The sequence below is a fragment of the Apodemus sylvaticus genome, chromosome 12 (assembly GCF_947179515.1).
Source record: "Apodemus sylvaticus chromosome 12, mApoSyl1.1, whole genome shotgun sequence".
NCBI lineage: Eukaryota > Metazoa > Chordata > Mammalia > Rodentia > Muridae > Apodemus > Apodemus sylvaticus.
In genome coordinates, this window is record NC_067483.1 from 89,110,312 (window position 1) to 89,122,331 (window position 12,020).

Genomic DNA, 12,020 nt, shown 5'->3' on the forward strand with positions numbered 1-12,020 from the left:
ATGCCGAGAGTCAGGTAACCACAGCTTGTTAGCCAGGGGTCACACAAAGCAACCCATTGTTCTGATGTCACTGTGAGGCCGGCACAGAGAACCTGTGTGTGGAAGGAGTCCTAGGAAGACTACAGTGTTCTGTAGTTTTGTGATGATGTCTTGAGTTCTATCCAGTACAGGGCAATGTTTATTTATTTATTTTCATCAGCCTCCCCGTCTTTCTTGCCATATGACTTCACAATTCTTTGCTCTATGATTAGGCTAAACTCAGGCCTGCTAAGTTCGCACTGTGGCCTGATGCCAGGCAACTGGCTGGTTCAGGGACTAAGGAACTCATCATGCGTTTCCACGTTAACTGTCAGCTAAGTATGTCCAGTCCCTGTTGGAAACGCCACAATGCACGTGCCAGAGGTCAGTTGCAGTGTGCGCATCCAGGAGACTTCTCTGCACTAGTGAGAATGAGTCATAGCGTCCATAGTCAGTGTGATGAGTATTCCATGCATGTTGCTGAACCAAAGCAGCTGGACCTAAAGGGAATATACCACGCTGGTCTATTTATACATGAAGAAGAGGAAGCCATGCATTTGTGTCTTAGGTAGCACTTTACTGCTGAGAACAGACGCCAGAACCAAGGACAACATTTAATTGGGGCTGGCTTACAGGTTCAGAGGTTCAGTCCATTATCATCAAGGCAGGAGCATGCAGTGTCCAGGCAGGCATGGAGCAGCAGGAGCTGAGAGTTCTACATCTTGTTCTGAAGACAAACGGGAAAAGACTGACTCCCATGTGGTTAGCAGGAGGGTCTTAAAGCCCAGTGGCATACCTTCTCCAACAAGGCCACACACCCCCCCAAATAGTGCCATTTCCTGGGCCATTCCCTGGGCCGAGCACATTTGAATTACTGCAAATTGATGATTCCCCTTGTTAGAAATGAACCACTGTGAAGGAAGCACCCTGGGTGCTATGAACATTTCATTCCTGGATTTGGGTGATGAGCACCCAGCTTATAAAAGTCCACTGAGCTGTCTGCTGTGGTGTGTGTGTGTGTGTGTGTGTGTGTGTGTGTGTGTGTGTGTGTATGTGTGTGTGTGTGTGTGTGTGTGTGTATAAGTAAACAGACACATGTTTGACAAACTTGAGTTCGGGTGTCTTCCTTGATTGCTCTCCAGGATCTTCCAACTGAACTGAGCTTGCCCATTCTGGATAGTGTAGCTGGCCACTTGTCCGAGGGATCCCCAGTCTGTTTCTTGGTGTAGGGATTATAGAATATGATAGATATAGAACACTGCATCTGCCAACCTTGTATATACGTTCTGGGGATCTCAAATGCAATTTTCATGATTCTGTTGCAAGTGCTTTAGTCCCTGAGCCATCTCTCCAGCCTACAATAGGAATTCTATTAGTAATTACTACTATTGATGATACTATGCCTCTTGTAGCACAAGCTGGCCTCAAACTCACTATGTAGCTGAAGCTGGCCTTGAGCTCCTGATCTTCCTGCCTCTACTTGCAAACACTGGGATCACAAGCATGTGATAGGAATGAAGCCTAGCTCTTAAAATTATTTAATATTCTTTTGCAGGGCATGTGTGTATGTATGTGTGTGTGTGTGTGTGTATGTGTAGGTGTGTGTCTATATATGTGTATGTGTGTGTTGCTTGTGTATATGTACATGTGTGTATGTGTATATGTGCATATTTTGTGTCTGTGTTGTGCGTATATGTATGTATATTTGTATACAGTGTGTATGTGTTGTGCATATGTGTGTATGTGTTGTGTGTATATGTGTATGGTGTATATGTGTGTTGTGTGTATATGTGTATATGGATGTATATATGTGCACGTATATGTGTTATGTGTGTGTTATGTATGTGTGTGTTCACCTCAATCACTTTGATATTCATTTCTTTATATTATAAGCAAAAATCCAAAGCTTCCCTGAGTGGTTCTTTTTAAACAGTAACTTCTATAATTGGACTTAGCAAATTATCTCCTGGGTATATCTGGAGCCCCAAAAGGATTAATCAATCAGGGCACAAATACAATCCAACAGCAAACAACCAAGAGTAAGGAAGATGCACTTGTCTAGCTAGCACCCGCTTCCTGCCCTGGCCGCCTCGCCCTCCACTTGTTGGCCCTAGTTAAGCCCTGGACCCTGGTGCTGCCTCTCTCCTGTCCTGCTTCCACACTTTCTACCTCTTGTAGTTTGTCATTCCTGCCACTGTGAAATGCTACTTTTTTTTTCTTTAAAGCCAGATTTCCAGATAACTGCACAGAGATGCTACTGAGAGAGAAAGAAGAGGTGAGGGAGAGGACTAAACACATGAAAGCACAAACAAAAATTAGAGCCAGAGACTGGGGTCAGAAGAAAGCAGAACTGGAAGCCAGCCATCTAGACAGGGTCCCAGTCTCTGGCCGTGTCCCTTTCCGAAGGCCTGATCCATTTGTGGAGTCACCAGGAGAGGCCAGCAACCTCAGCACAAAGTCTTGGTCCTTGTGACCAAGACACCATTTCCTCTGAAAGCAACCAGCTGATTTGGGTTCTTTACATACAAAGTCCAACTCCATGCAAAGTCAACTAGGTGTGTACCATTGGCCAATTCCTGTGGCACAAATCCTCCTAAAATAGCTCAATCTTAAGCTCTCAAGGATTTAAGAACTAGAAATTCCCTCCAAAACATGGCAATGACCATAGCTAAGAGCCAGTAGGGGGCATAAGAGCCAGCAGGGTCATACCAGTGCCCTGCTGTGTCCCATGCACCCACCCCCACCCCAGCTTCTCAGACCCTGGCCCCTTCTTGGCTCATTCAACCCTCTCTTCTCCTAATGCCTAGTGTAATTTACATTCAAATGTCCCCCAAAGGCCCATGTCCAGAAGTTTGGTCCCTAGCTGTGTCACTATTACGTCTTAGGCTAATTACGATAATGACACAGCAGATGAGAAGAAACCTGGGGTGGAAAGGGTCTCTTTAGCTTACAGACCCTGGAACACAGTTCTCTGAGGGAAGCCAAGGTGGGAACTCACAGGGCAGGAGCCCGGGGGCAGAAGCTGATGCAGAGGCCAGAGCTGAGCTGTTTATTGGCTTGGTCATCATGGCTTGTTTAGCCTGCTTACCTATAGAACCCAGGACCTCCAGCCCAGGGCCGGCCCACCCTCTCACATCAAACACTAATTTAGAAAATGCCCAGCAGGCGTGGCTACAGCCAGATCTTATGGAAGCCTTTTGTCAGTTAAGGCTTCCTTCCCTCTGATGACTTGAGCTTCTCTCAAGTTCATATAGAAGCCAAAACCAGTCATGGCAGTAACCTACGGGACCTCTGGGAGGGGGAATCTAATCGGAAGAATTAAGGTGACTGGAGATGTGTCCCTGAAAGGATTGGGACGCCAACCCCCTTCCTACCTTCTTTTGCTTGCTACCATGAGATCAGGTCTGTGACACATGCCCCTGCCCTGTGTGCTGTGCCACCATAGTCGCAAAGACTCAGGACCAAGGGCGGTGGTCCGAATCTTCTGAAACTGAGCCAGAGAGAAACTTTTCTTCCTTTTCAATGAAAGGTTCCAGCTATTTGTCACAGTGATGGAAAACTGAGTAGGATTCCCATCCTTTTTCCCTTCGTCTGCTTCTCAAGTTCCCATCACTACCTCATCCCCAAGCTGCCCCCAACCTTCCTCATGCCTCCTGGTTCCTCTGTCTCACACTCACCACACTAAGCTGGACTTAGGTGAAGGCTGGGCACCCCTCCAGGACACAGAATTCTATCTTAGTCAATCGACACACTTCTGCCCAGGGCCTAGTGAGGAGATGGGGGATGGGACTGGGTGCTGTTTGGAAATGGAGTCTGAATGGCTTTAGGAGAAGGTCAGGTACGTTAGAGGCTCAGTTAACCATAGCTCTGTCCCGCACTTCGGGGCCAGGCAGCTCTACTGAAGGTGATGGGGCACCGAAGATTCCAGAAAATGTTGTCAGAGTGAATGCGGTTCCTGATCATAATTCTGGCCAGGATCACAATTGGAGCAGCAGAGAGCTGTTGAGGAGTCAGATTCCAGGCACCAAGGCAGCCTTTAGGAGCTATGTGGGAAAAGGCAGCGGTGCTTGTTAGACCCGCCCACAGGGATGCCCATCACTTGTCTCTGGTCTATGAAGCCAAGCCATAGCTCTTCTTCCCAAAGCCTTCAGGCTTCTGATCTGTGGCATCTCGTTGCTAATCAACCATTCACTGATTATTACTATTTAGGAAACTTGTTTATGTATGTTTAATAATTATGAAACATAATTTCATCTTAGGAACTCCCTTTAAACGGGGCTCCCAAATTGGTGCGGATTCTTTTTAAAGATGGGGCTAGAATGTTGGGTTCCTTTCTCAAGGTCCTACCCGAGGTGACACAGGAGGGCTTGCTAGTTTGCCATGCAGCTTGGACGGCTGGGGTTCTGGGCACCACGTCTAAAAGCTGTTCGGGTTCATCTGTACTCCAGTGTGGCTAAAGTCTTTGGAATCTGAGTTGGTCCTTTACTCGTATCTGACTTGAATGTCTTATGAGAGTTCTGAGCTGTGCACCCTGATTGGACGGATCATTAATTCTCCGTGGGAATGCATTTCCCTTTTGGCGCTGTACCAAGACCACATTATGAGGAAGTAATTTAACCTCTGGCTTCCAGTCCTGTGTGTCTCAGAAGGAAGGGCAGGAGGCTCTCCAGTCAAGGGGATGTTGAAAGGCAGTCTACGTTAGGTGAGGGAACTTGGTGCAGCCGGGCTTCTGGGAGGGAACAGGGAGGATACTGTCTGGGGCTCAATGTGGGGCATTGCTGAGGCTCTCGGTAGAACTTAAGTGGAACTCCAGTGCGAGCCAGCAAGCCCGCGGCTGAGTCTGGGTTAAAGGGCAGACACCAGTGCGCTGGAGAGACCTCTGCGCTCCAGCTCATTGCAGCCGAGCCTCAGAATCAACCTCGGTGTCCACAGTAGCATACTAGTCACGCTCAAGGTGGAGACTCTGTCTTCATGACACCACAGATCTGGAAGACAAGCTCAGCGAGTTTAGCGAGACACAGATAGACACGTGCTATAAGGTCTTACTTCTCGGAACCAAAAAAGTCGTACTTTCAACAACAGTGAAGGGGCAGTTTGCTAATGGTGGCTGAAGAAACAAACTTTCAGTTGGCAGGGGTAAGGACAGGGCCCATCTCATACACCGTGGTGACAACAGACAGTGCCGTGGGGTTTAATACCTGAAAATATTTTAAGAGCAAATTTTTTCAAGTAATATTACACCCCCTCAAAAGTATGTAGGGGTATTTAACACACAGGCCTGATTTTAGGCACCACACAATGTGTGCATACAGCAATATATCATGGTAGGCATAACTTTTTTGAGTTAAAAAAAATTAATCAGGATTAATGGTCACTGTCTGAAGAAATTTCCTGTGTGTTTTTTCTGCAGTGAGTGACAGCAGGATGCACAGGCCAGTCCAACAAACCAGTGCCTTGTCAGTGTGGGTAAGGCGGGAGGGAGCAGTCCTAAAGCATTTATCCAGCTTGTCTGTCTGTCTGTCTTCCTTCCTTTATTCCTTCCTCCCCCTTTTCCCTTCTGCGGGCCTTTCTGGCTGTCACCTTCCTGGAGCTTGTGCGTGGTAACTGAGGAAGACCACTGCATTATTCTGCCTGTGTACAACCGAGGGGACTGTGCTACCGAAGGTCACACTTGTGGAATTTCTGATTTATATTTGGGCCACTTTGAGCCTCGGGGTGGAAATAAGAGGGGAGGGCTTCCTCTTTTGTCGGCATGCATGCTCCTTCACTTGGGCAAGGAGGGCTGCCTCCCCTCCTTGGGGAGGGGGCAGCGATGACAAATTCATTTAACATTGTTTTTCCTGACGTGAGTCCAGAGATCTACAATAAACTATTTTTATCATTGGTTTTGGTGAAGATACACGATTGAAGAGAAAGAATGTTATCTAATAGCCACTGGCTGGGGTAGGCTAGCCCAGGGAGGCTGTCTGTCTAGGCCATTCCTGACCTCTCTAGACAGTGCTTCTTCCTTAGGAGGGACGCAAGACTATTCTAGAATGGGAGGCCTCGGAGCCCGCAGTCAAGCAAGGTACTTCAGAGAATTGTATTACAATTGATTCAGAAAGCCAGAGAAAATGAGGGTAATATCCTCATGGTTTAATTTTTCACAGTTATTGTATATAATATTTATAGGATTTCTCTCTATTATGAGCTCTCTGATGTCTACTGAGGTTTGAATATATCTTGAAACATTTCCCACATTTCCTGAGATTGTGTGGTTTCTTTCCAGTACTGTGAGCTTGTTTCAGCACGAGTTTACGTTTAGAGTCACCGAGCTTTTCTTTCTTTTTTTTTTTTAAGATTTATTTATTATATGTAAGTACACTGTAGCTGTCTTTAGATGCCCAGAAGAGGGTGTCAGATATGGATGGCTGTGAGACACCATGTGGTTGCTGGGATTTGAACTCAGGGCCTTTGGAAGAGCAGTCAGTGCTCTTAACCACTGAGCCATCTCTGCAGCCCCGTCACCGAGCTTTTCATTCTCTGTAGTGTTCAGTTCGTTCTCTCCCATGGGGATTCTAAGATTCTGTCTAGTGATGGAACATACACAGTCTTTACATTTGCAAGGTTCATCTCCGGTCGCCCGAATTTTTGTTTATTATATGCAATATATATGTGTGTGTGTATGTGTGTGTATAGGGTGTGTATATGTGCATGCATGTGCATGTGTGCACTTGAATGAATCACTTTTCTTCTTTAACTTTTTAGGTCCCAGAGACTGGTCATGGCCATGTGATCAGGCCAGGCAAAAGCTTTTATGAACTAGGACTTTCCACTCAATATTCTTAGTTTTATGATTGGCTTTTGGGGGAAAAAAGTTTTTTTTTTCTATGCCCCGAGCTGGGATCTGCGGGCCTTTCTGGCTGTCACCTTCCTGGAGCTTGTGCGTGGTAACTGAGGAGGACCACTGCATTATTCTGCCTGTGTACAACCGAGGGGGCTGTGCTACCTAAGGTCACACTTGTGGAATTTCTGGTTTATATTTGGGCCACTTTGAGCCTCGGGGTGGAAATAAGAGGTGAGGGCTTCCTCTTTTGTCGGCATGCATGCTCCTTCACTTGGGCAGTGTTTGTTGCGTGGCTGGATGTGTAGGTGGCTCAGGGAACTGGCGTGAGTTCAACCCAGAGCAGGCGGGGAACAGCGGTGTCCGTGACTGTAAGCAACAACGTCACAGAGACACTGCTCATTGTCTTCCACCTTGGACTAATCTCCAGGGGAACCTTATCATGCACTCCAGCGGCCGATGTTTGCAATCATGACAACCAAGAAGTTCGTGGAGCAGACTGACATCTGCAATCTAATGTCAGTGTCTACAAGAAGCCTCCTGCCCCAGCACAAGGCTTGATTCACTCTAGCTGTCTGCCATGTTCCGCTCCTGAAAGTAGCCACCAGAGATGCAGCTTACTGAGACATTGAGATCAGAGCACTAGCTGCCCCTCTGTTGACATCCCATTCGTCCTGGCTACAGAGGAGGGGACGCTGTGGATGGTAGTGGTTACTAAAATGACCCACAATGCCTGGCAAGCAGCCTGTCCTTACACTGGAGGGTGTTTCAAAGCGTCACTGCTCACAGCATTTGTTCCCAGGATGGCTGATGGGATTAGGAAGGCCGATGCATAGAGAGTTCTGAGTGCTGATATGCAGGTTGGTCACAGCTGCCTAGGCAAGGGGGCAGTCAGTGACCCAGAAGATGTCAGCCTACTGCTTTATTTAATTTGAATGTTCCAATGTAAGTCATTGACAAAAACAAAATAAAACAAACAAACAAAAACCTTAAAGTCCAGAATTTTCCAAAGGGTGTGATGATAAGAGCAGGTTTAAGAGTTTCCAGGCAAAGTGGATGCCTAGTATCCTCTAGCTCCAGCAGCGCCCCCTGCTGGTGAGGGGAGAAAAGTTGGTTAAGTATTTGGTTGGTTAGTTGGTTGGTTGGTTGGTTGGTTGGTTGGTTGGTTGGTTTTTTGAAGTTCCTTCTCACTGCAGGGGGTTAATTATTGGTTTTGAAAACAAGAAGAGCCAGGCGGTGGTGGCGTGGTGCACGCCTGTAATCCCAGCACTCTGGGAGGCAGAGGTAAGCGGATTTCTGAGTTCGAGGCCAGCCTGGTCTACAGAGTGAGTTCCAGGACAGCCAGGGCTACACAGAGAAACCCTGTCCCAAAAAACAAAAACAAAAACAAAAACAAAACAAAACAAAACGAAAACAAGAAGAGTGCTCTTTGGCCATTACTTGGGGGATCCAAATAAAGAAGGGGAGCTTGGAGGTATTGTGCTGGAGTTGTCCCCTGGGCACCTGCCTCACGGCTTTCTCTGTTTAGGCGCAGAAAGTCTCCTGCTGCACAGGAGCTCAGAGGACAGTACAACCATTACTCATTCCTCTCTGCATTTGGGGGATGAACATTTGAGGAGAGACCCACAAGCTGGTGCAAACACCACTGTCTCCATGATCCGGTACTCAGAGGACAGACTTGAAGGTGAGCAGTGCCCAGCTGAGTGTCAGAGCCCCTTGTGCTCTGGGCCACCTTGACGGGAAAGTCCAGCTGGGCACCAAGAGTCAGGGGGCAGAGGAGGGATCCACGGATCAGCTGGGGTGCCTGCCACAGGGAAGCTGAGTACCCTCAGGGTCCCAGGACCTCCTGGGTCAGTTTTCAGGAGTGGTCCTGTTTATATAACATGATAGGTTGGACAGTGACCAGGGAACAGCCATCTTCTGCTTCCCCCTCAGATCCCCAGTCTCAGAGCCTCTGTTTGTATGTCTGAGGGTAGAATATGAGAAAACAGGACTTTCCTGAGGCTTGCAGGAGCTTTGGGTCCAAAGCGTTAACTGACACATAGTAGGCACTTAAAACTGTTTGCTGTTGTTGGCCATATAACCATGTCTTCGCCCTTCCTAGGAATGTGGGCAAGTCTGTCAACTCAGAAATGTGTGTCCCGGCATAACACCACCTGTAGTCTTCTTTTTGTTCCTAGTTCCTTAAGTTTTACTTTCCTGTTTTATTATTATTTTTGAACTCATAAATAATTATAGATATTGATTGTGTGTGGCACAATGTTTTGGCATATGTCTACATTATGAAATGACCAAATCGAGCCAGTTAATGTATCTACCCCATAGTCATTTCTCCGTTGAGAATACCTAAGGCCTATTCTCCCAACAGTGTACAAGTGACAGTGTGCCATGATTAATCCTGGTCACAGAGTTGCGGGATAGTCCTATTGTCTTAGAGATAATTAGGACATAGGTTTCAGGGAGTGCACTAAAATGATTTCAAAATGACCTATTTGGTCTCTCCCTGGGAAAACTGGAGGCGACAGGATGGTGCTATGCGGGAGATCATGTAACGATCAAATACAGGCAACTCCCTACTAATATGCACCCATACGCTCGCGTGGCTCCGCATCAACATGCATTCCAGCCGCTGGGCTTGTTATCCTGGTGTATAAACCAATGTCTTCATTAGAGCGTTGGTTTCTCATAGGCATGCAGCAATGTTTCATCTTCCCATTGCAATGTCGCCACCTAGTGTTCATAAGTACCAACTGCAAGACCATGAACCCCTCAGAAGTCAGAAGGATGACTTCTGAGGTAATGGATGGAATTCAAAGTTTGAAGTGTAAGTTGGGTTTTGACGAAAGATAGCAAACACTAAAGAAGAGAGATTGGGTGAGGGGTGTCCTCTCCTTCCACAGACTCCCCTGAGGCACCTGGGGCAAGAACGCAGTTGTTTGGGGGAGGGGCAGGTCCTACTCAGAAGTCTGTGGGTGACTCAACTCACAGTACCCTGGGATGGGAACAGAAGTTTAGAGTTTAGTATTATCAAGACATTTTCTAAGACACCAGGGAAGTGTGTGGTTACTTTCCTAAATGCACCAAGACCCCCTTGTCTGTGGGCCTGGAGAGACAGAATCTTCACTCTGTGGACCTCCTGTGTGCTCTCTCTCATCTCTCTGTATGTTATGGGCCCCTCTCAAGGTTGGCAACCTCACGAGCCACCCTGTGTTCTTACACATGATTAAAATCATTTTTTTTCTGCTGTGTAAAAAGACCAGGGTGCCCAGGGTTAGCAGGGAAGCCACATTCCCACAGAGGGCCTGTTGGGGGCATTGGATGATCTGCCTTGAAAGGTCCCATTCTACGAGGAAAGGCTGGAGGAACCCAGCTGGAGATTTTATCCAAGTGATGGTGTGGGGTGAGCCTTAGAGAGGACGTCAGAGGGAGCCCAGCTTGTTAGTGAACTAGTGCTACAATTTTGATCTGAAACACCCCAAAGCCCACACTTGATCCCCAATATGACACAACTGGGAGCTGGTGGGCTCTTTCAGAGAGGGGTGCTGGTGGGAGGAAGCTGGGTATTACGTCATGGGACTTTCTCCGACTCATCGGTGTATAAATAATGGCATGGAGTCTTCTTCAACGTTAAAGGCCTAGGCCTTTTGCTTGGGCAGCCTCTCTCCACCTAACCTGACCGACTAGCCTCCCGCCAGCCAGGTGGCTAGCTCTGTAGCTGTCTTCCTTTGTCTCTTCCCTCTGGTGTAGGGTTCCATAGCTGCCTGCAGCTATTACGAAGTGGGTTTCTGGAACAGAAGCTGAGGAATAAATAGGGAAGAGGGGCGAAAAGAAGTATGGCTAAGACAATATTCACTGATCAAAGCCAGAAACTTTAATGGCGACAGACCTTTTAACAGTTTGGGCAAACCCTTCCCCCCAGACTCCAGGCTGAGTTCCGGTGAAAGTTGTCTAGCTTCTCTTGGAGGTCCTCGTCTTGACTGCTCCAGCAGCTGGGTGGGTCACCTGCTTAATTCAGGAATTCCTAGACCTGGAGGAACAATGAACTTAACCTTTACTTCGAGTACTCGGCCCTAGGTGGAGCAGGATCCTGGCTATCTGGGAGAAGTTAACCTTGACCAAAGTCAAACTCTGACCATGTGCATGACTGCCCCAATATGGCTCTGTACATGTCCTCCCTTTTTTATTAATTAGAACACGAGGAGGTAGAAAACAAGTGGATAAATATCCTTCATAAGAAGGCGGGCCTTAACCAGGAGGGGAAGCATTGACCGTAATTCCTCTTAAATATTGTATAACGTCTTTTTCAGAGGAGGGGTAATAGTCTCCCTTATTATTTTAAGGACAACCTCTCAACGTTAACCCCTATGCAATTAGGTGTACTTCCTGGGGACTCAGAAGCAGAAATTCACCTCCCCATGCGGTGCTTTGCCTCGCACGTCTCACTGGTACCCATGTTTGTTCTTAAACAAACACACATAGATCTGAGTTCTATGTGGCTCCCTCTTTGGAGATCCACTTGTGTAAGTTTTGAAGCCAGGGGGGTCTGCAAGTGTCTTTAACAGACATGCAATCTCTCCATCCAGGTGAGCCTGGGTGGAGACAGCCAGTCTGCTTAACAAACAAGGTCAAGAGTTAAAGGTGGAATAGGATTAACTTGTCCCTGAAGTATCCAATTTAGTTGCAAATTAACAACTTTAAGGACCCAAAGCTTGGCCTCTGAGGTGGGAGAGGTAGCCTTGTGTATCAAGAGATATGTTGTTACTTCTCAGGAAAAGTGGAGACTATATGTTAAATTAACACAGCTGGCTGAAGATCGTTAGCCATCTTCAAAATTGGAATCCTCAATATTGGAATTATTTCTAGACCAGTCTATGGTTGAGTCAGCTGAACACAGTAAGGAGAAGAGTCATTTTAACTCTTCTTTAGATTAATTTTTCCTAAGCTAGCTTAACAGTCTCCATGTTCTGTCCCACAAAGTCTAAAAGCTTGAAGCTAGGCAATTTATCTAACCTGGGACATTTGACAATTGAGGTAAGTCAAGAACATATACCCAATATAACTCTTATGTTACCATGGTCTGGGCATTCAGCAAGCACACAGTCAGCATATCTTCTGCAGCATTCTGTGGAAAAAACATAGGGGACATGCCTTCCCCAATATTAAATCAGGATCATGGCAT